Source organism: Apteryx mantelli, chromosome 23, assembly GCF_036417845.1.
Source record: "Apteryx mantelli isolate bAptMan1 chromosome 23, bAptMan1.hap1, whole genome shotgun sequence".
Classification (NCBI taxonomy): Eukaryota; Metazoa; Chordata; class Aves; order Apterygiformes; family Apterygidae; genus Apteryx; species Apteryx mantelli.
In genome coordinates this window covers 13,134,691-13,155,674 of record NC_090000.1, presented here as the reverse complement: position 1 = coordinate 13,155,674, position 20,984 = coordinate 13,134,691, and the positions used below count along the sequence as shown (strand labels likewise).

At 53.5% G+C, this 20,984-nt stretch overlaps 1 long non-coding RNA gene across 1 annotated transcript; it reads right to left on the bottom strand.

Moving 5' to 3' along the window:
* Positions 1-296: 296 nt before the first annotated feature.
* On the bottom strand, positions 297-797 carry LOC136994028 (uncharacterized). The gene is made up of 4 exons (XR_010886254.1): positions 751-797; positions 593-655; positions 452-506; positions 297-358 (listed from the first exon to the last, which is right to left on the bottom strand). It is a non-coding gene; the product is annotated as an uncharacterized lncRNA (long non-coding RNA).
* Positions 798-20,984: the final 20,187 nt, after the last annotated feature.

The following is a 20,984-nucleotide window of genomic DNA, read 5'->3' as shown; positions in this document are numbered from 1 at the left end:
CTCTGGGTCACCATCCATCCTCAAGAGGCATCCTCAATGGCAGCTGCATCCTCTCTCATCTTCCTCCATTAGCCTTCATCACCTGCTAAACCAGAGTGCAAGCAGTCACCCCCAGGCCAGCCAGCTCTAGCCTCGTCCGCAGGAACGCCCTCCGCCAAAGAGCCATGGGCACTCTGCGCACCTGCACTGCTCCAATTCCAAATGCCAACATCGTGGCTGGGGGGGGATGCCCACAGCACCTGCAAAAACAACACAAAGTGACTCTTCTGCCAGGCGACACTCACCAACCCCACAATGTCCAACAGTAATCCACTCACCTGAAATCCCCAGCCATACCTGGGAAAGGGCCACACTGTACCTGAAAAAAACAGAGCAAAAGACATCACCAACAGGAAGCCCAACACCACCCACCGCACAATAAACTTCTGACCCAACAAGCTCCTCCTCTCACCTGCTCAGGCTCTTGTCAGCACTCAACTTCTCCTCTCCACAACTTCCTGCAAAACCTGCAAACAAAGAGAAATCATGCGCTCAGGTGACGCCTGCAAAACCACAGCAAATCCACATCAAGCATTTGCTCCCACACCCTTACCTGCTCTGCTCACCAATCCTGACTGCCACACCATGGGTCGTCATGCCAAGGCCTGCCACACACCTGTAAAACCAGAACAGCAGTGGGCAACAGGGACAGCACCAACGAGATAACAGCCCTACACTAGGCTCTGCTTCCTCTCTCAGACCAACACTCACCTTGCCATGCTCCTCCGGCACACAAGAAACCCGTTCTCCACATTGCTCCATGTGGACAAGCACAAAACAAATTAGCTAGGGAACCACTGACCATAACACTCTGCTTCCAACAACAAATCTCTAGCTCACCTTCTTAGGACATGACCCTGTTTTCCTCCATCTCCCTCAGGCACTCAGACCACTGCACCGCATCTACAAAAAGCAACATAAAGTGCAGCACACAGATGCTGACCGATCACCAGTCCATCACTGCCACACTCTACATGCTACCATTGCTAACACCCACAGGCAAGGCAGCTCCAGCCCCAAACAAACAAACATACAATCAGACAAAACAAACATACATAGGTACAAACATCAGACACAGACACGAAGGAAAGCCCTACAGAAAAAGAGCTATTCATACACATAAGATACTGCCAGAGAGAAAGCCCTACAACACCACAACCGCGTGAGTCAGATGCTCTGGACAAGCCCAGAAAAGAGTCAAATGCCACTGCCCGTGACAGAAATGGCCCGGCAAAGCCAGGCAGATCGATGCAGAAGAGGCCGGCAAGAAAGACCTAAGCACGTGACAACGCAGGGAAGAGAACCCTGAACGGAGGCCAGGAAGATGCAAAACAAGAGCGGCCTCAAAAGAGGAGCAGCCAACAAGGCCTCGATGAGGGCCACAGAGATGATCGGCCACAAACGGCCACAATGCAAAGATGGAGCGACGGACAGCCCCTTTTAGCTGCCTGCACAGAACAAGATGCCATCCACTAGCACAAAGCTGATGAGTCAGACCAGTCAAAAGACAACGGATGCCTACCGTGCTAGTGCTGCATGGAATGCTCCTTGAGCACAAGGAACAAGAACTACATCAAGACCTACTCTTGATTACTCTTCTGCCAGGCAACACTCACCAGCCCCACAATGTCCGACGCCAATCCACTCACCGGAAATCCCCAGCCATACCTGGGAAAGGGCCACACTGTACCTGAAAAAAACAGAGCAAAAGACATCACCAACAGGAAGCCCAACACCACCCACCGCACAATAAACCTCTGACCCAACAAGCTCCTCCTCTCAGCCGCTCAGGCTCCTGTCAGCACTCAATGTCTCCTCTCCACAACTTCCTGCAAAACCTGCAGACAAAGAGAAATCATGCACTCAGGTGACACCTGCAAAACCACAGCCCATCCACATCAAGCACATCACGCCTGCTCCACTCACGCATCCCAACTGACATGCTATGGGTCACCATGCCAAAGCCTGTCACCACACCTGTAAAACTAGAACAGCAGTGGGCAACGGGGACAGCACCAACAAGACAACAGCCCTCTGCTAGGCTCTGCTTCCTCTCTCAGACCAACTCTCACCTTGCCATGCCTCTCCTGAGCACAAGCAACCCACTCTGCACATCGCACCACACTGACAAGCACAAAGCAAAAATGGATCCAGGAACCACTGCACACAACATTGCTTCCAACAACAAATCTCTAGCTCGCCTTCTTAGGACATTACCCTGTCTTCCCCAGTCCCCTGCAGGCACTCGCACCACTGTGCCACATCTGCAAAACAACAACATAAAGTGCAGCACACAGATGCTGACCAATCACCATTCCAGTCCAACACTGCCACACTCCACACACTACCATTGCTAACACCTACAGGCAAGGCAGCTCCAGCCCCAAACACACAGACAGACATACAAACATGAGACACAGACATGCAATAGAGCCCTACACAAAAAGAACTATTCCCACACATAAGACGCTGCTGGCCAGAAAGCTCTACGATGCCACAACTGTGCAGCTCTGATGCTCTGGATAAGCCCAAAAAAGAGTCTAATACCACCACCCATGACAGAAAGGGGCTGGAAAAGCAAGAAATATTGATGCAGAAGAGGCCAGCAAGAAAGACCTGAAGCTGTGACGACACAGGGAAGAAAACCCTGAAAGAACGCCAAAAACACACGGAAGAAGAATGGCCAACAAGATCTCAAAGATGGCTGCAAAGATGACCGGCAACAAATGGCTACGATGCAAAGCCAGTGCAACAGACCGCCGCTTTTAGCTGGCTGCACGGAACAAGACGCCATCCATTGGTGCAAGGCTGGTGAGTCAGGCCAAGCAAAAGACAACGGATGCCTACCGCACTAGTGCTGCACAGTGTGGGCCGTGCTCCTTGAGCACAAAGGAACAAGAGCATCATCAAGACCTGAGCAAAAGATAGCACAGCTACAACACACACCACATAGACTACACAACACAGACGCAGGTTGGAGCTGCCCTGCCTAGCACACCCTCACCTTCTGCCACGCACGCCCACTGTCTCTGCCTCACACACAGCACTCATCCAGAAGAGCCCATACTACACTGTCAGCACACACACAGCCGAGACACATCAATACCCGTGGCCCCTCAACTTAGCTTCTGCAGTGCTCTGGGTCAACATCCATCCTCAAGAGGCATCCTCAATGGCAGCTGCATCCTCTCTGATCTTCCTCTGGTCACCTCATTTGCCATCATCACCTGCCAAACCAGAGAAAAAGCAGTTACCCCCAGGCCAGTCAGCTCCAGCCTCGTCTGCAAGAGCACCCTACATCAAAGCCCCATGGGCACTCTGCTCACCTGTGCTGTGCCAATTCCAAACTCCAACATTGTGCCTGGGGGGACACCCACAGCACCTGCAAAACCAAAACAAAGTTTCTGTGCTGCCAGGCAGCACTGACCAGCCCTAGAACAACTGAAACACCATTCTGATCACCCATTCTACCTCACCTGAAATCCTCAACCATTCCTGCAAAAGGCCCACACACTACCTGAAAAAGCAAAGCATACAGCCCCAGAACCCAGGGTAGGGGTCAGAAGCAGAGCCACCAAAGAGCATGTGGCAGTGGGTTCAGGGGCACGGACATAACAAAGGAGCTGGCAGGCAAGACTGCCAATGGTTTCCTCGTGGTCCAGAGAAGTCCAACAGTTTCTTCCCTCTCAGCACTGAGGCTTGGGTAGGAAAAGAGGTGAGCTTGTTACTTGTTTGTAGGTTAGTTTCTGAGCCCTTGGGGCACATGCGCTTACTCACAATTGGGTTTGGTGTCCAGTGACGTGACTTCCTTTCTCGTCATACTGCACTTGAAGGGAGGGAGGATGCTTCCTTCCCTCTTCAGATAAAGTCGGGACTCTTCTACAAGTCTACATGCCACAAAAACCCCACACAGTATCTCCCTGAACAGGGCTGACAATATTTCTGAGGAGCAGCAAAACATCTAGCAAGCGAGCCAGAAACCAGACTAGCTGATGAGAGCAATACCTCACACACATCCCAGTTACCGGAGATGCTACCAAAAAAACAAAAAAAACCAAAAAAACCCTAAACATCCCACACACCTAGGGTGTAAATGTAAGAGGAAATGTTTTTCCCAGGACCTCTGCTGTCTCCTCTTGTCTGCAGTCCAGGAGAGGAACAAACAATTCCTCAAGTGTGATCCTCTTGAAAGAGTCCAGTGACGAAGCTGCATTCCTTCCACAGTAAACACAGAAACACCAGAAAACAATACTGACAGGTAACAGAAGATACAACTGGAGACTCAGAAGCCCTCTCTCACCCCTGAACACCCCCACACCAAGATATTGACCCCAAGAAAAAAACTGCCTGCAACAAGCAGCTTTCTGAAATGCTCACAACTCCAGCTTGAGCCATCCCCTTGCTCTTACATTAAGGAATGGCCTTTGCTTCTCCAAAGGCAGCAATAAATCTTCCTGGGTAGCTTCACTTCCTCAAATTCCATTCTTTGCCAAGGCAATTCCAGAGCACTGCCCCCACAGCAGAACAAAAGCAGAATGAACTCCCTGGCCCCAGACCCTGGCTTTATGTAACCCTAACCCCACCCACTGACCCACCCACAAGCCCTTGGAAGAGGAGGGGCAAACCAATGGCAGCCATAAATACACAGGGCTAGGCAGAAGCAAGGCTTTTTCTTCCACTCAGTATCTAGAATGGAGAGCACAGAAAGGATAAACAGACCTCTTTCATGAAGCAGACCATCTGCTTGGTTACTGAGACTTCATATACTGTATCCATAATATCAGGAGGTACGTTATTTTTTACCCTAACTAGCACTAGCCTTTGCATTAAAAACTAGAAATCACTTCTGCTTATGCTTAGGAAGAAAGCTACAATGTTCCACATAACCTATAAAGGGCACGCTATACCACAGTCCTGTCATTGGTTCAGGCCTGCATGTAGTACAGCTGTTCTAGCAGGGTGGCATTTCCTGTAGGGTAAAGCAAGAGATCAGAATAAACTCCTGGAACATGTATGCTTCTGTAATGTGAGTTCTTCCAAAGAGAGATGTTTCCTATATAGTAGCTAGAGTAATTAGAAAAAGGGATCATTGGGCAGAATGGGTAGATCTCCAGGGGAACACGAGCTCTGTTTCTCTAGATGAATGAGACACACAAGGAGACAAAAGGGGTGCTAAGAGGACTGGAGAACCAACACAGGGCTCTAGGGCACAAAAAAGGCTTCCAGAAGGGGTTCTGAAGGCACTAGAGGGGTCCTACAAGGTCTAAAGGGCCAAAACAGAGCTTGGGAACAAAAGGAAGGCTGAAAGAATAGTCCAAAGTAAAATAAAGGGCTTCCTCAGGGCTCGACAGGACAAACAGAGATCCGTGCAGAACAACAAAACTCTGAAGAGGAATCCAGAACAGATTAGACATCTCTTACAGAGACTAGAGAGCAACTAAAAGAAGCCAGAATAGGACAACCAAGGCCTCCCAAGGGGCCCAGAGGAAAACAGGGGTGCTCAGGCAACTGAATGATGAAAAGAGCACTCTAGGGCATAAGAGGCCTCAGGAACAATTCTGAGAACACTACAGAAGTCCTAAAGGAGCTAGAAACCAAAAGACAACTCTAGGGAACAAGAAAGGCAAAAAGAGTAGTCCGGAACACCCTAGAGGGGTCCTAGGGGCACTAGATGGCCAAAAAAGTAAAAACTGGGGAGCAAGGAAGACCTCCAGAGGTGGTCTGAGGGGACAAGAGTTCTGCAGTGTGTGGAGGGCCAGAAGACAGCTCTGGGGCACAACCAAGGTCTCTGGAGGTGTTCTGGGGGAACAAGAGGGGTCCTAAGGGGTCTAGAGGGCCAAGATACAGCTCTGGGGCAGAAGGAAGCTGAAAGAGTAGTCCAGAAGGCACTAGGGGGGTGCTAAGCGCTCTACATGGAGAAAACATGACTCTGAGGAACAAGGAAGAAACCTGGAAGGCTTCTGAGGAGACCAGAGGGCTCCTAAGGAGACTACACGGCCAAGACATAAAAACAGGGCAACAAGACCGACCTCCGGAGGTGCTCTGAGGAGACAGAAGAGCTCCTATGGGATGTGAATGGCCAAAAGAGGGCTCCAGGGCACAACAAAGGCCTCCAGAGGAGTTCTGAGCGGACTAGATGGGTCCTAAGGGGACTCGAGGGCCACAAGACAGCTTTAGGGCATGACAAAGGCCTTTGGAAGGGTTCCGAGGGGACTAGAGTGGTGCTAAGTGGTCTAGAGGGCCTACAGAGGTCTGTGGGTGTAAACCAAAAGGCCAAAGCAGAATAGAGGGCTGCTAAAGGGGCTGGAGGGCCAACGGAGGGCTCCGGAGGGACTCTGAGGAGACTACAGGGTTCCACAGAGGGCTGGGGGGCCAGAAGACAGCTCTAGGGCACTATTGTGGCCAAAAGACGGGTCCAGGGCAGACTAGAGGGTTGCTGAGAGGGCCGGGTGACCAAAGCAGGGCTGCGGGGCACAACAAAGGCCTCTGGAGTGGTTCAGAGGGGACTCGAGGGGTGTGAAAGGGGCTGGAAGGCCAGAAGATGACTCTGGGGCACAAAAGAAGGCTGAAAGAGTAGTCCGGAGTGCACTAGAGGGGGCGCTAAGGGGTCTAGAGGGCCAACAGAGGTCTGCAGGTGGAAACTAAAAGGCCAAAGGAGGGGGCCAAAGCAGAACGGACAGCTGCTAAAGGGACTGGAGGGCCGACAGAGGGCTCCAGGGCATGAAGAAGGGCTCCAGAGGGATCCTTGTAATCTTGCAGGATCTAGAGAGAAACAAAGACTTCTTAACGGACAGGAGAACAAATGCAGTGCCTTGGAGCACACCTAAAGGCAAATGGATAGGTCCTGAGGGAACTAGGGAGCAAATGTGTGAGTCCTGGGGAGACAAGGGGGAAAACTGAAGATTCTGGGGCATTAACTCACCCGCCATAATCTTCCTGCTTGGACCCTGTCTCTTACCTCTGAGAAGTTGGCCTTTGCTTTCATTCCACAGGCAGCTGTCAGCTGTTGCATAGTCTTGGCAGACAAGTTAGGGACCGCTGCCCAGGCAGTCGTGACCCTCAACACCACATGCTCAGAAAAGTTCTCAGGAAGTCATGCAGATTCATAACCTGAAGGGCAAAAAGCAAATATCTCTTGAGAACTGTTTTTATTTCATCATAGGAGCAATTTTTCCCTCTCTTCTCCACTGTACTGCCTCTAACAACACACCTTCCTCATCACCATTTTCCCCCATTACTTCTACTCCTCTCAGTTGCCACTGTTGCATCTCAGTTGCATCTTAGTCCTCTAAAGCAGCTGTTTCTCATCCACATGTACTTTCATTTCCTGTCACCGATTCCCCTTCCTGTTTGTCCTATAGCAGGCAGCCGAGACACCCTGGCCTGGTGTTTAGCCGCACATCCCTTTTCATCTGGCCAGCAGCTGAGACAGAGCAGAGGGCAGCAAGAAGGGTGGCTCTGAACATAGTAGACCTGGGTACCAAGCAACACAGAAGCAGCAGCAAGGCATCAAAGAGATCGCATCTTTGTAAAGAAAATACTTATAGTTCCAGGTCCTTAGAGGCAACTGGGGATTCTCTGTATGCATGCCCAGGCCTCCTACAGGCTCTTTCCGCACAGTTAAAGGTACCTGAATGCAATGACCTTGGGAGGCAGGGACACAGTGTCCCTGGGGCTGCTGTGAGGTACCTGTGGCTGTTCCAGGGTCTCTCAGGCTGTTCTAGGCTCCTTGGACAGAAACAGTGCTGATCACATTTCCTTGAGGACTTTCTCTTGCGCTGCATAACAGGACAGCTCTGCACCAAGCCCTCCCAGCACCACCGCTCCTCATAGCTGATGCCTAACTAGCCTCAGTTCTGAGCAAAGCTATGACTACCAGTCCACACAGCCCCTCACACTCTCCTTGCCCTCCCCGTTGCTGAGAGGAACAGCCCCAGCCCCTGGGGACAACCCTGCCTGGTCACACCAGAGATGCAAAACACTTCCTGACCTGTACGAGGGAAAAACTGGGAAATTCCACTGTCCCCGATGACCTATGGGGACTCTCGCGTGAGCGGCACATGTCCAGTAAGGACCAGACACAGCAGGCCACTGCTGCAGGGCGGAAAAGGCACAGGCACCTGGAACTACAGCTCCAGGCCTGCCACAGAGCACAGCGCAAACGGCTGCTGGGAATCCCGCTGACAGAGACCTGCACCTCCTGCCACCTCGAGAGGCGCAACATGGTCTCCCAGAAGGCCAATATAGGAAGACTACACCTCCCGGCATGCCCTGCAGAGCAAAATGGCCACCGGGAAAACCATTGCCAAAAGACTATACCTCCCAGAATGCCGTGCAGGCTAAAATGGCCTCCCGGAAGCCCCGTGCCGGAAGACTATTGCTCCCGGCATGCCGCGCAAAGTAACATGGCCGCCCGGAAGCCCAGTGACAGAAGACTATTGCTCCCGGCATGCCGCGCAAAGCAACATGGCCGCCCGGAAGTCCAGTGTCGGAAGACTACTGCTCCCGGCATGCCGCGGGGGGGGGGGGTTGTGCAGCGCTTCGTCAGGTTTGACCCTCTGGCGATTCCGTTCCGACCCGCCCCTATTCCCCCCCTCGGGACCCGGATACCGCCGCAAAGCCGGGAGCGCGGCCCCGCGATCCCCAGCACCGGCCCCGGACTCCCACGACACCGCCGCGACCGGCCCCGGCTCAGCTCCGACACTGCCTCTGCCCCCCCCCCCGCAGTCCTCCCCAGGGATTCTCTTGGGATCCCTCCTCCCCCGCCCCGACACGCTCCCGGTCTGACCCAGGACCACCCCCCCCCCCCCCCCCGCTCCTCCGACCGCGCAATAAACCCCACCACAGCCCCGGCGCTCCCCCTTCCTACCCCCCCGCCCCACCACAGCCCCGGCGTACACCCTCCCTGCCCGCTCTCCATGGCCCCAGTGCACCGCTCTTCCCCACCACGTCCTCGGCCGGCCCCCACTGCCCCGGTGCACCGCCATCCCCAGCCCCGGTGCGCCCTGGTTGTGCTGCGTTGCCCGGGACGCTCCCGTCCGCCGGGACCCCAGCACGTGGGGGACCCGCAGCCCCGAGTGTGGACACCCTCGCCCTGCTCACCTCCTCCATGGTGCAGCCGCCGTGCTGGTCCCAGCGGGCGGCGCTCAGCGGCAGCTCCATTGTCCCGGACTGGCCCCAGCGCAGGCTTCCCCCAACTGCAACCCCAACCCCGGTGCGTACCCACTGTTGCCATCAGCCCCACCTGGGGCTCATCCTGCCCCCCCAGCCCCACCTGGGGATCATCCCAGCCCTAGGGCCCACAGCTGCAGCCCATCAGGAACTGGGGAGGGGGAATGGCTATCAGCCCCATCACAGACAGCTGGGGCTCCCAGGGTAGCAGAGGCACCCCCACTCCTGAGAGCAGGTTGCTGAAAGCTGAAGGGAGACCCCTGGGGTGTACAGAGAGGAAAAGGAAGTATTCAGGAGACAAGAGAACAAATCCAGAGCTGTGGGTGCAACAAAAGTAAAAAAAGGCAATGATAGAGCAAACAGTGACTCTGGGCGCACCAGAAGGCAAAGGGAGGGCCCTGGGGCACACCAAGAAGCACCCAGAAAACTCTGGGACAGGGGAGAAAGCTAAATGGAGAACTTTGGGGCATGCTGCAAAGCAAACACAGGGCCCTGGGGCACACCAAAAGGCACAAAAGGGGGCTTGAGGGCAACCCAAAATGTGAATTGAGGGCTCCTGAGGGCATCAGAGGGCAAACACAGGGCTCTGGGGCAAACCAAAATACAAACGAAGGGCCTTGGTGCACACAAAAGGGACCATAAGGCACATCACACGGCTCGAAGTGGCTGATGGGACAGTGCCTGCAGGCTCCCCCCATCCCCACAGAAACTATCTCCCAGCTCCAGGCACATAGGCCTCCTCCCCAGACACACAAGGGACATGGCAAAGTGCTGAAAGCAAATCCGGAAGCAGCCTGGAGACCTCACGCAGCCCTGGAGGGGCCCTGGCTGCCCCCAGGATGATGAGAAATGCCACCGACACCACCCCAAGGTCCAGGCAGTGCAAGGGAAATTCCCCACAGACCTGCGAACAGCACTGGGTTCCCTGGGAACCGCAGGGACACCAAAGTACGAGGGACTTGGGGACCAGCTCCCAGCAGCACACACAATGTGTAACCTCCTCCCCTGAGCATTATCTTCAGGCAAAGCAATGGCAGGAACCACAGACATGAGTGCAAAGAATAAAGCAACTGTTTATTGTTTTACTGAACAGAAACAACACCTGGGCGTGAGTCTGCCATGCTTCCCCTTATCCTGTGACACCCGAAGAGTCATGACCGCACCAGCGTTCATCCATCTGTCAGGGAAGGGTCAGCTCCTGCTGCTGCCCCTGACGTGGCAGGTTTCTGAGTAGTCAACAACCTACCCCCTCTGCTCTTTCCTTCAGGGATAGGATCCAGCTCTGAGAGTTGAGAGGAAAATGCCTGATCTCGCCTGCCTGTGCTTCTGCCCTACCCCAGACGAGAGCCCTGCAGGACGCACTCACAGTGCTCAGCTCACCCATCGCATCGCCAGTCTCGGTGTGATGGGCCTGCGCCACATGAAACCCAGACCTCAGGTCAGTGCACAGAGCTGAACGCTGGGTCCAGGGGAAGGTTACAAACCCCAAAGGAGGGTTCACAGCCTGCTGCTTAGGCTTCAGGGCTTCCAGTTTATTATCCAAGGATTTAGCCCTTTTCGTTGATCAGTAAGCTGTAAACCCTGCACCCTAAGTGACAAACTGCAAATCTTGGAATGCAAATGGTTGCCAAAGCTTTAAAATTTAGGGATGAGGTTGGATTTTAAATTCTGTGCCCTGATTGCTAAATGAGCAAACTGTAAACTCTGACTGATAAAGACTGAGCCCCACAAAATGAAGTCATACACCATAACCCCTGAGTGACAGACCCTCAACAACAAACTAAACAATAAACCTTAAGTGAAAAACTTCAAACCCTCAGCTTTAAGCAAGAAACACCAAAGCACCCATGAGCATGAGAACAGTACAGAGAAGCCATGGGGTTTTGCCCACAGCTTAAGAAGTTTCCCCTTCCTTTAGAATGGCAGCAGAACAGGAAGACACGCACCAGAATCCTGTTACAGCTGCTGTTTATAGGCTTGGTTTTAGCCACCGTTCAAATGTGAGCATGTGCAAGAATCATGCCACTGGACTGCACTAAGCTGCACTTGCACTGAACCTACCCGAAACACCACAAGCACTAATTCATCTGTGTTACAGACAATTACATTTTTGGTCCTCTCAGCTCTATGGGCAAACATCCACAGCCAATGACACCAGTAACCACCGAGGGCAAAACCACCTTCCACCTCCCAGCCCTGCTCACATACAGTGCAGCCCCAGGATTTAGCTGTGTCAACGCTGCAAGTCAGAGCTCATCCTCCATGGCCAGCCACAGATCTCCACAGAGCTCCCAGCTGTGACAATGCTCCTTTGACTGCTGGACTATGCTTCAGCACCTGCAAAGCAGCCAGAATGGTTACTGAGAGGCACAGCCCTCCTAAAACTACTCCCTAGTCCAAGGCCCATAATTGTTTCCGCAATTACGACTGACCCTCTGTGCTGCTTCACTCACCCTCTCTGGCTCCATTTCATCGCAGGGATGTCACAGCAACCCTCACGTACAGTCAGGCTCGGTCAGTCACCTGGCCACCTCCAGCCTTCAGTAGATCATCCTCCTCAGGGAAACTGTGCCGCTCACAGACACTCTCAGAAAGCGCTGTCCAGCCAAGGCAGGATAAAAACTAAGGCCTCCAGAAACTCCAAACTCTGCAGAGACTGAGCTGATGGGAAACTGACTGGCCAGGACAGTGACAGGAGGAGGATTTTGCTTCACTCGCTCAGGCTGCCTAGCGGACAACACAAGCGGCCCAAGTCAGACAGACCCTACTGGAAAGCCCTATGACACGACAGCGTGCCAGAAAGCAGAGTCGAGCGCAGGCTCCTGGAAGAGGAGCAGAGCAAGGCTGATGTAGGGAAGACACCAGTTTGCATAAAGGCAGACCTGACAGAAAGCTGGGCTCAATGCCAGCATCACGATCGTGACTCAAGCTGCACCACACAGCAGCCCTGTCCGCGCACAGGCGGACAAGACGCAATAACTGCAGACTGCGCTGACGAGTAGGACAGACAACAACAGCAGCAGCTCCAGACCGCCCTACCACGAGCACCTGTCCTAACATCCGAGTACTCAGAGCCTCTGCTGCTCTCTGCCTCCGTGACACCTTCCTTCCCCAGAAGCCTCTTCACTGCCTGCTCCATCTCCCACTGCATCTTTGGCCCATTACTGCTCCCCGACTGCACAGCCACAGCCCTCCACACGCAGAGTCACTGCAGAGGTGTCTGACATGACTGGAACCAGGCAGACTGATGGGACCCACTGGTCGCTGCTGGCACCGGACAGAGTGACAGGGAAAGAAAGAGAAGGATGGCGAGCTGGACAGAGGGACAGGGAGTGGAACCGGACGGACCCAGTCAGCCCGGAAAAGCTCTCGCCACACTCCAACCCACTTGCCTGCCGAGCACGCAAAGTCCCTGCAGAGGTGTCTCACAAGACCCGAACCAGGCAGATTGCTGGGACCCTCTGGGTGTTGCTGATCATCTCTGCTGAGTGCCAACTGCCTCTTGGCACCTGCCACACCAGACAAAACACAAAGCAACGACAGACCTTCGGCTGGGCACAGGGACAGAGAGCAGAACAGAAGAAAAGAGGGATAGAGAGCTTGGCAGACGGATGGAGAAAGAAAGAGAAGACTAGAGACCTGGCCCCAGGGTTAAGGGTGCTGGACAAAGGAATAGACAGAGAGGGATAGAGGGCCAGACAGATGGATGGAGGGCTGCACAAAGGACTGGGGAGCAGAAGAGGGGAAAAGAGAGATACAGAGGTGGACAGAAGAATAAAGAGAGGAAAGGAGGGAAGGGGAGGCAGACAGAGGGACAGGCAGCAAAAGAGAAGGGGGGAGAACCAGAGAGAGGAATGGGGACTGGAAGAGAGGGACAGGGAGCTGGTCAGAGCAATGGGAAGAGAAAGAGAAGGATGAAGAACCAGCCAGAAGGGTGGGGAGAGAAAAAGAGGGAGGGAAAGTCAGACAGAGAGATGGGATAGAACAGCAGAAAAGAGGGATAGGGAGGCCAAAAGATGGATGGGGAGCTGAACAAAGGGACGGAAATAGAAAGAGAAGGCTGGAGAGGAGGACAGAGGGCTGGAGAGGCAAAGAGAGGTACAGAGAGACAGATGAGAGTGGCAGAAGGATGGGGAGGTGGACAGAAGGACAGCGAGCAGGTAGTGGGATAGGGAGAGGAAGAGGAGCAGGACAGAGCAACAGGGAGCCAGTCAGAGGGATGTAGGTATTGAGAGAGGGATGGAAAGCGTACAAGAGGGATGGGCAGCTGGGCAGAGAAAAGAGTAGCTAAATAAAGGGATGGGGCACCGGACCGAGCCACGGGGAAAGAAAGAGAAGGATGGAGAGCTGGACAGAGGGACAGGGAGCAGAACTGGATGGATCCAGACAGCCTGGAACAGCCCTTGCCACTCTCCATCCCCGTTCACCTGCCAAACACGCAGAGCTCTCTGCACACCACCGTGCCCAAAGCCCACTTGTGGGTCTGCTGGCCTGTTTCCCTACAGCTCCAGGGTGTCTGTGTCTGCAAGAGCGAGGGTGCGCGCACAGGCACAGACTGGGGAGGAACTTTGTGTTCAGTCACGGTATTTTACTACTCCTTGTGCCTTAGCCCCTTTCAGAGGCTTAACCCCAAATTCTCTCAGCCCTTAACAACTTCAGTACCCACGGCACCTAGTTTTTCCACTCTCCAGTCTTCCTTGCTCTTTCCCGTCTTGTTTGAAAATCCTTCCAGACCCCTTCTGTACTTACATGCTTCCTTAAAACAGTATCACCAAAATCAACAAAATGGGCTGAGCTGCTCCTCTTCAAGTTGCCAGCCCTCAGAACGTTAGCCTGCAAATGAATCAAACCACCAAGGTCACTGGGAGAGTCTCGTTTTGGAGCTCTTCCCCCCCCCCCCAAAAAAAAGCTTTAATGATGGTTCCCTAACCTGGGCAAACACAGATCCTCCTCTAAGCACTGTAGCGGTTTTTATTCTGGGGTCCCAAGTTGCTGTTATGACATTAAGCAGCCACCTTGTGGCCTCGCTAGCAACAGCAATGCCGTAGTGATTGGGCTACCAGTCGCTATTCCCCCCCTCCTTTGCTGGTCCGTGAATTGTGGCTTATTACTCACAAGTCCGGTAAGGACGCGGCCGACCCTCCTATGGCCAAAGGCTCCTCATCAGGACCGGGCAGAGAACCTTTCCACCGGCATTTGGAGTCTCCTGGCTGCTCCTGACACGTGATAACTTACAAAGGGCTGAGGGCGGTAGCCTGTAGTTCTTCATGGTGGCATACAGTCGTTCCCCGATGTTCTGAACACCTAGAATTAACACAATTTATAAATACAAAAATATTACCACTATAGGGTATAAAGCCGAGCTAAAATTTCTGCAGCCAAAGAAAACCTCTTCATGTCTGACAGAACGAGCCATATGCACCAGCGCCTATAGCTCAAGGCTAGCAACCCCTCCCAGGCGACATTCTTCTGGCAGGCTGCGTAGCTGAACTCCTCCGTCTTGCCTAAGAGTCTCTGCTGGGACATAACAACTTTGTCAGCCAGTGCTTGTTGATGGAGGCATAGTAAAATCCATCGCCCTACAAAAGTATAAAGCAAAGCAAAAAAACAAAAAAAACCCCATTCAAAGCTCTGCAGAGAATCATAAGAATCCAAAGCTGTTTATAAGCACAAAAGCGGATCTAATACACACACAAGCAAGGTAAACGAGAATACGCAAGCCACAAATACCGCTTCCCCCAATCTCTGTTTTGGAAGCTATGACGACAGTCGGGCTTGCTGTGAAAGGGAAGTTAGACTAAGTAGCCGCTAGAGATTAATCTTTCAGAAGCCTCCTGTGTCCACATTTTTGGCACAACTGTGCTCTGTCAATTCAGACACACACAAGAAGATCCACTTCTTGTAACACTTGCACAGTAAACCCCCTCACCCCACCGCGCCCCGCTCGTTAAGATTAGTGCCCGCTGGGCCACTTGGATAGATGATGCTCTGCTGTCTATTCGTTTCCCTGACATTAGCTACTTCAGAGGGAACTGAGCAGATCGGATTGCCTCTGTCCTCTCAAAGGTGAAAGTCTCAAAGACAGTTACAGCCCAGACTGCTGCTAAACAGTCTTTCTCGCAGCCGGAGAATTTTTGTTCTGGCCCCAAAGGGGATGTAAGGATGATGCTACTGGCACCCACTTTCCCTTACCGCTGTTTTCTAACGGTGCTGCTCCCATGGACTCAGCAGATGTGGAAAGCATTACTGAAAAAGGCTTGCCTTGTCCTGGGAATTTGAGGGCAGCAGATTTTACAGCCACTTCTTCCAGTTCAGTGAAAGCAGCGTCACGTTCCTTGTTCCGTTCCTGACTCCTTTCCAGTAATTTCCACCACAGTCTGCTGATACCAGCAAAGCTATGTTAACACTACAGGAGGAAATTAAATCCTCCTAAAACTGCTCTAAGTTGGAACTGATGAGAAGGAGCCTTAACTCCACAAGGCTTTAACCTTTCTTCCATCTACTGTCTTCCCATTTCCCCAAGTACCATTGCCAGGTAATTAACCTGGGGTTGCGCTAACTGAGCCTTCCTGAAAGCGCTCTCTTAACTTTACAATTCGGACACTTCTGTCTCTCTGTCTCTTCAGTAACTCTGGCCACTTGACCACCATTCCCCTAAGGTAATAGTTTGCTGTCTTCTAGCTCTTAAAGTATGATGCATCATAGATGCATAAAGTCACACGCGCAGAAATACATGTACGTAGCATACTTTTTGTAATGCGTACAGACCTTCCATTGTATGCTGGTGATCTATTATTCCGACCGCTATTAACGGCGATCCTTCCTCGCCAGGAGGAACGGGCTTTCCCTTTTTGGGCGATGGAGTTGGTTCCAGCTCTCAGTTGCTTCCATTTGATTTCATTACTTCAGCTTGCTTACATTTTTCTGATCTCTTCAACTTCAGCCATGGCAATTAATCTAAAAATTAAATATTATATCTTTCCCTTTCTATATATGCACGTATGATACAAAACGGAACGGGTTACTTGGTCCTCAGTGCTGCCTCTGGGAGGCCGAAATAACTAACAGTCATTATCAAGAGTTACCTTAGTTACCCATGCCAGAACACCTCCTTCTGTAGCAGTTTCTGGTGATATCAAGGGTCCGCTAAACTGCATTTTTGCTTCCTTGTTTCATCCCATCCCTTCCGTATTAATCACAAAAAACCTGCTTGTCCAGCTTTTCTCTTTGTCAGCATTTCCTATCATTGGTTCCACCTCCGTTAGAAAGAGATAAACTTGCATTTTACTTGCAGTGAAACACTACTTAGATTTATGCATGTTCTTTTTCTCTTTACTGTGTTCTTTTCTTTTTTTTTTTTCCTTTTCCTTAAAGGAAAGGTCTTAATACAGCACCTTGCATCATACATTGCAGGGTAAACAGTTTGGAAACATGACATACAGCAATTAGGGCTAGGTTAATAGACAGGGAGGCACATCACCTAATACTTACCTACACCATCTTCCATGAAACCTGATTTTTATTCTGCTTCAGTATTATTGTTACTGTTCAGTATCCTTTCTCAAACCCTTGTATACACACGCTTAACCGACAAGTCTCTCAGTCTTTAGCTACACGGAAGAACAACAGCACTTGATTTGCCTCTCTCTGCTTCAAACCTATTACTTTTTTGATACAGCTCCTAGATTCCTCTTACGCTCGGATGCTGACCTCACAGGTGATGACCAAAATGAACAACTGGGTCACTAGGTCTAGCTGCTTCTCTTCAAGACGCCCCTCTTCGGTGGGCTACCCTGCCAAACAAACCAAGAAGACTGATGAGGCTGTGAGGGTATCAGATCCTTGGACCACTTCTCCAAGGCTTTCTGGGTGATTGACATAATTGCTTCTCTTCACATTACTCAAAGCCACATTCATCTATTACCTAAGACTAAACTGTTTCTGTTTGAAGAGGGGACTGTTATTTGTTGAAACTTTACATATAGTCCATAACCTGCTATGCATCATCTCTAGTCCCTTCTGCTTTCACAACACTTTCGGTAATTAAAGGTGGTAATTAAGAGCACCCATTGTCCTATAGGCTGGAGTAAGACATTTCTCCTGCTCTGAGGAGGTGCCTAAAACCCATGCTGTTTTCTGCAGCATCGCTGGGGCTTCCCATAGCCCATCAGTGCTCTCTTAGGCTTTTCCCAAGACTTTTATTTTTTTAGGTTATTCCTTAGCCTGTAATTTTATGACAATGTTCTCCTTAAGCATTGTGCACAGCATGATTATCCCAGGTCAGCCACCTTTACAGAGTCCTCTTGCATGCACAGAGGCTACTAAGAGGGCTCAGAAGAAAAGAGAGAAAAATCTGTTTGTCAGCTGGGCACCCACCCATCAAGATTCTTCACCAAGAAGTGCTGTAAATTCCCTTTTCTCTCAAGTGGGACCAAGTCAAGGGGGAGACACAGATCACCTCCCGTATTTATTAGAACACCTCACTGCTGTGGGGACTGGCTCTGGGAGTGGTTTTAGGATTGTTTGGGGCTTTGGGACAGAGTTTAGGGGAAAGTCTGGAGTCAGTGACCATGTTGCGGCAGGGTTTGGAGGCATTTAGAGGTCTGTGGGGCTGTTGGGGCAGGACTTGTGGGTGGTTTAATGGCTTTGGGGGGGCTGGTTGCAGGAAGGTTGGGAATCTGCAGGGCCCTCAGGGTGGGGGGGGCCATCCCAGATGCGCAGTGAGCGCGTAGGGGTGCCACATGTGGCTGTCAGCTTTGCAGGAGGAGCCACTGGTCTCCTGCCCCACGAGAGGGGAGGAGGAGGAGGAGGGATCTACGAGCTTGCAGAGAACGCCAGAAGAGGCAGCAGGGAACTCCCCAAGGGCCCCATAACCCAGAAGAGCTGTGAAGGACCCTACGTGCCAGACAAGAGGAGGCATCAGGCTGCTGGGCCACTGCTGGAGACATCCAGACCCCTGTGCAGCACATGAGTGCCCGGGGAGCTGTCAGAGGCAACGGAGGACCTGTCACCACATACTGCGCTGGGGAAGCCCATGGCTTTGGGGCAGCTGTACAGGAGGGAGCAGGGCTCAGCGAGGCTCAGCAGGGCTTTCAGTCAGTTGGTGCCCGCGTTGGCTGGTGACCACAGTCTGTGCCTGGGGGTGGGGGAGGCTCCAGGTGCCTGGGAGTGTCGTTCTTCTATCCATCTTCTTGCTTGCCTAGCCACAACTCTCAAGGAAATAACCTGGGGCTGCACTAATCGTACCTCACGTACGACTGAAGTGACCTTCAACCTGCTGGGTCCAGAAGTTTTAAACCTCCTCGGGACTCACCAGCACTCTCGGGCGTGCCTGCCATAACAGGAGCCGTCCTCCTGCGGACACCGCGCCACAACCCTGCTCTGGGGCCCGCCTGCCTCCCCGCTCCTCCGGGCCGCATCCGCAGGGGCGAGCGCCCGCCCCAGCCCGCGCTGGGGAGGAACTGGGGCCCTAAAGGCGACACACGAGGCAGGAAAAGTCCGACCGCGCTCCGGCAGACCCCGCCCCACGCAGACCCTGCCCTGCGCTCCTTGTGCGGCGCGGCGCCAGGCCCAGTCCCCGCCACCCCTTGCCCTGCACTGCCGCCTCCACGCACCGATGGCACCAGCGGCCAGGACGCAACCTGACGCCCGCAGCCGCCCAAAGGCCTGCGCTCGCCTCACCGGCACCCCCAGATCCTCGACTCCGGGCGGCCTTGGCCCTCACCCACCGCCGCCACCGAGCGAAAATGCCAGCCCCGCTCGCCGCCGTGCTGCTCCCCGCTGCCGCGCATGCGCAGGCCGCCAACGCAGCGCGGCTGCAGCGAGGGCCGGTGCTTGAGCACCGCGCGTGCACTGGCTACGGACCGAGCGGGAGGGGCAGGGGGGAGCAGGGGGAGCGGGAGGGAGGTGAGACCTGCAATGGCGCCCTCGCGTGCTTGCCGCATGGTGCCGCAGCCGGCCGGCTCGGGCGTGTGAACCACAGCCCGCTGCGGCCCCGTGGGGCTCCCACCAAGCAACAAGCGCCCCGAGGCTGCCCGTGCCCGTGCCTGTGGCGGGCATCAGCGAGCAGGCTCTGGTGCTGCCCCGGTGAGAGGGCACCGCGGAGCAGCTCCGAGATGGCACCGCCCATCCCCGCGACACCAGGAAGCACCGATAAGGAACAGTGTTCTGCGCCACCGGCCTGTGAGCACCGGGAAGGGGCGATGAGCACGGCCCATTCACTTACCTGTTACCGAAGCACTGGAGAGTAGTGGCGAAGACGGCGACGGGCACTGCGTGTGCGCGCCGGCTGGCTGCGGTGTTCTTTGTACGCGGGGGGAGGGCAGTGGTGGCTGCAGCACGGGCGCGTCGACACCCGAGGGCAGCAGTGAGCACGGGAAGCCAGTGCGCGTGCGCTCGCCTTGCGTGTGCAGTACGGAGCTTTTGACACCCGGGGGCAGCAGTGAGAACGACGGGAGGCAGGGCGCATGCGCTACGGTGCAGCAGTGCTTTTTCGACACCCGAGCGACACATGTGCGGTAAGGAACAGACACAGCGGGCCACTGCTGCAGGGCGGAGAAGGCACAGGCACCTGGAAGTACAGCTCCAGGCCTGCCACAGAGCACAGCGCGGCCGGCTGGTGGGAACCTCGCTGACGGAGAACTGAACCTCCCACCACCTCGAAAGGCACAACATGGTCTCCCAGAAGCCCCCTATGGGAAGACTACATCTCCCGGCATGCCCTGCAGACTAAAATGGCCACTGGGAAAACCACTGCTGGAAAACTATACCCCCCCCCGCATGCTGTGCAGACTAACATGGCCGCCCGGAAGTCCAGTGCCGGAAGACTACTGCTCCCGGCATGCCATGCAACAACATGGCCACCCAGAAGCCCAGTGCCGGAAGACTACTGCTCCCAGCATGCCCGGGGGGGCGGGATGCTGCAGTGTTTGATCCTGTGGCGACTGCGTTCCGTCTCGCTCCTCTTCCCGCCGCACGCCCGCCCTCGGGACCCGGATGCCGCCGCAGAGCCCGGAGCGCCGCCTCGCGATCCCCAACACCGGCCCGGGACTCCCCCGACACTGTCCACAGAGAGACTGATATTTTCTGAACGCGACAGCAGCTGCGAGCATGGCAGGAAGCAGTGTGCGTGTTGCGGGTGCAGTACTACTTTTTCGACACGCGAGGGCAGCAGTAAGCACGGCGGGGCACAGTGTGCATGCGCCCCCCCCCCCCGGGTGCCGTTCTGCAAAAGACTAATGGCTTGATCACCTGTGTACCACTTACCTGGCTTGATTACCGCAGGTATTAGTAATGAAAGTGCATAGCCTTCTCTAAAAGGTAAATACGGTCTTTTCAAAACTTCCAGGGACTCCACAGAATTGTCATTACTTTTGATTGGTAGCCAGCTTCTTCTAACCCAGCTGCAAGAAACAATTTGCCCTCAAGTCACGACTTTCTGCTCCCCAGGGGTTAAAAGGAGACCTGTAATTCACTACTATCTCTCAAGATGTACAGCAAGCCCTAAAGTACAGGACAAGACACCTTCTCTACGGAAACTGGCTACTATGTCTCCTTCACTGCAGGTCTCTCTTAGTATCGTGGCCCATTCAACAAACAAAAGAGTACGATAAATGTTTTAATCTGCTCTAAGTGCTTTCATGTAAGAGAACAACATCAAAATGTGTTATTATGGGATTTAGTCTTCACTACACATGCCACCCCAGTGCCATGGACTTGCTTTAGAGGATCGGTAACGTATGCATTTTTGCGCTAATATTCATGGAATGAATAGG